Genomic DNA, 3,367 nt, shown 5'->3' with positions numbered 1-3,367 from the left:
CTCGACCTTGCATAACACTTCAGCTGAGATCCATTCTTCCTGCTGGTTCTTTTTGATATCTAGTTGGCATGTTGGTACTAGAGTCTTATTAACCTCTGCCATTTTTTGTAAACATTGTCTTTCTTGTGTATATCCCTCCATCTTCTTTACATCCATGTGCCTATCCAAACATCTCTTAAAGGACTCTAATGTGTTTACCTCTACCACCATATCAGGTAGTGTATTCCAGGCATCCACAACTCTCTAAGTAAAAAACTTACCCCTCACATGCCCCTCTCACCTTCAATGCATGCCCTCTTGTATTAGACATTTCAGCTTTGGGAAATTGATACTCTCCGTTCACTCTGTCTATGCCTTTCATAATCTTATAAATCTCCATCAGATCTCCCCTCAGCCTCTGACACTCTTGAGAAAAGAACTCATTTACCCAGCCTCTCATTGATAGCACATGTCCTCTAAACCAGGGATCATCCTGCACCCTCTCCAAAGCCTCATCATTTTCCTTTAATGGGGACGACTAGAACTGTTTGCAATACTCCAGATGTGGCCTAATCAGAGTTTTATAAAGTTGCAACATAACCTCCTGACTTTTGAACTCAATGCTTTCACTAATAAAAGCAAGCATTCCACATGCCTTCTTAACCACCTTATCAACCTGGGTAGCCACTTTCAAGGAGCAATGAACTTGGATCCCAAGATCTCTCTGCTCAGCAACACTGTTCAGGACCTTACCCTTAACAGTGTACTGTCTCCTTGCATTTGCCCTGTCAAGGTGCAACACCTCACATTTATCTGTGTTAAACTCCAGCTGCCATTTCTCAGCCCATATCTGCAATGGTCTATATTCTGCCATATTCTTTGCCAGTCATCTACACCAGTGATTTTCAACCGTTTTTTGGCCACAGCCCCTTTAGGAGCTCTTCTAAGGTTCCAGGGCCCACCTTTCAAACAGGGATGCAACACGAACAGATAGACAGAAAATCATTTATTATTGAACACCAAGAAAACTTGAACATTCCGACATACTGGACAAAACTTAAAAAAAGACTGTATCAAAATTAAACATCTATCAGGCCTAATGCAATCCAGTGCAGTCTGATTCACGACTGACTCTGAAGTGAGGCTGTGTGGGAGGAGCCTAAGCAATGAATTTACCAGGTGCGCCAAATTCAAATGGTGTGTTGGAAAGATATTATAAATAGAAGGGAAGCTATTGACTCCAATGAAGGTTGCTGCTTGGGTATTTCATCAGTTCAGTTACCGGGGCCCCCATAAACCCTTGGGGCTCCCCTTCTCACAGTTTTCAGTTGGTGGCCCCCTTCAAATGTGCCAGGGCCCCCAAGGGGGCCATATGGCCCCCGTTGAGAATGACTGCTCTACACAATTCACAACTCCACCAATCTTGGTATCATCTGCAAAATTACTTACCCACCCATCTGTATTTTCATCCAGGTCATTTATATACATTACAGAACAGTAGAGGTCCCAGCACAAATCCTTGTTGAACTCCACTAATTACAGACCTCCATCTCAAATAAGTCCCTTCAACCTCTACCCTCTGTCTTCTCTGCGTAAGCCAGTTCTGAATCCAAACAGACAATTCACCGCAGATCCCATGCATCTTAATCTTCTGGATTCGCCTTCCATGAGTGACTTTGTCAAACGTCTTACTGAAACTATTATTCAACATCCACTGCCCTACATTCATCAATCTCTCTCGCCACCTTGTCAAAAAACTCAATCAAGTTGGTAAGGCACTGCAGGCCATGGGTTTCCAAATGGTCATATATCCTATCCCTAAGAATGATGCCAGGGCATGTCTAGTCCAGTGGTATATAATCCCTCCTGATTGGTTAGTCCTCATCCAATCAGGTTCCTGCTCTCCCACCTTGTTTATAATTGAATTCCAATTTTTACTTAGAGCAAGACCTTCATCTTTGTTATAATTCTTTTTCTCTAATTTCTTCTCTTCACCAGGAGGTCTGAAAAACCAGTGGATGAGGACTGATCAATCAGCAGGGACGGATGATGGGGGTAAAAATACCAGAGGACTAGATGTGCCCAGGCATCATCCCCGATGAAGATGTCAGAGTTTGTCATCGAAACTGGTTAAAATTGATACTTGTTCCCAGCTGGAAGTCTGATAAGAGTTTATTCATCACATATGCCAGGAAAGCACTAGATCTTTTTTTTTGTCCTAACATATTTATACACTGAACTCCTGGTCCTCCATATCCTTTTCATTGGTAAATACTGAAGTAAAGTACTCATTAAGTACATCACTCACATTCTTTGCTTCCAAGCAAATGTTCCCCTCTTTATCCTTGCATGGTCTCACCCTCTCCCTAGTTATCCTCTTGTTCTTGATGTATGTTTAGAATTCGTTGGGATTCATCTTAATCCTACTTATCAAGGACTTTTCATGACCGCTCCTGGCTTTCCTAATTCTTTTCCTCAGTTCTTTTCAGGCTTCTTTATAGTCCTCATGTGCTTCATTTGATCCTGACTTCAGAAGCTTTGCATACTTCTCCTTCCTCTACTTTAATAAATTCATCACCTCTTTGGACATCCAAGGTTCTTTTATCTTTCCCTCTCTAACCATCCTCTGAACAGGAACATACCTTTCCTGTACTCTGTGCAATTGCTCTTTAATCACTCTCCATATGTCTGATGTGGACTTCTCAGAGAAAAGGTGTTCTCAATTAATGCTTCTTAGCTCCTGCCTAATGCCCTTGTAATTTTCCCTACTCCAAATTTAAAATTCTGTCACAACGACCATACCTATCCTTATCAACAGCTATGCTGAAAGTTAAGGAGTTGTGCTCATTGTTCCCTACTGAAAGGTCAGTCAACTGACCAGGCTTATTACCCAACACCAGCTCCAGTACGACCCCTCCTCTCATCGGACCTTCCACATATTGATCTAAGAGACCTTCCTGAATACTCCGAATAAATTCTAAACCCTTTGCACTGAGAAGGTCCCAGTTTATATTAGCGAAGTTTAAATCCCTCATGACAGCAAAGGATGTGGTCTTTTTGGTTCTCCGTTATGTGGTCAGGTGACACCCAGGTGTTCCTGTGAATTCTTTTAAGACGGAAGATCCTGCTTCCAATGACTACGTTATTCAATACACAGATGTTGGCAAAGCACTTTTTATTCTCACTCATAGAAACATAGAAAATAGGTGCAGGAGTAGGCCATTCGGCCCTTCGAGCCAGCACCACCCTTCAGTATGATCATGGCTGATCATCCAACTCAGAACCCTGTGCCTGCCCTCTCTCCATACCCCCTGATCCCTTTAGCCACAAGGGCCATATCTAACTCCCTCTTAAATATAGCCAATGAACTGTCCTCAACTGTTTCCTG

The sequence above is a fragment of the Mobula hypostoma genome, chromosome 17 (assembly GCF_963921235.1).
Source record: "Mobula hypostoma chromosome 17, sMobHyp1.1, whole genome shotgun sequence".
NCBI lineage: Eukaryota > Metazoa > Chordata > Chondrichthyes > Myliobatiformes > Myliobatidae > Mobula > Mobula hypostoma.
Note: the sequence above shows the minus strand (reverse complement) of the source record.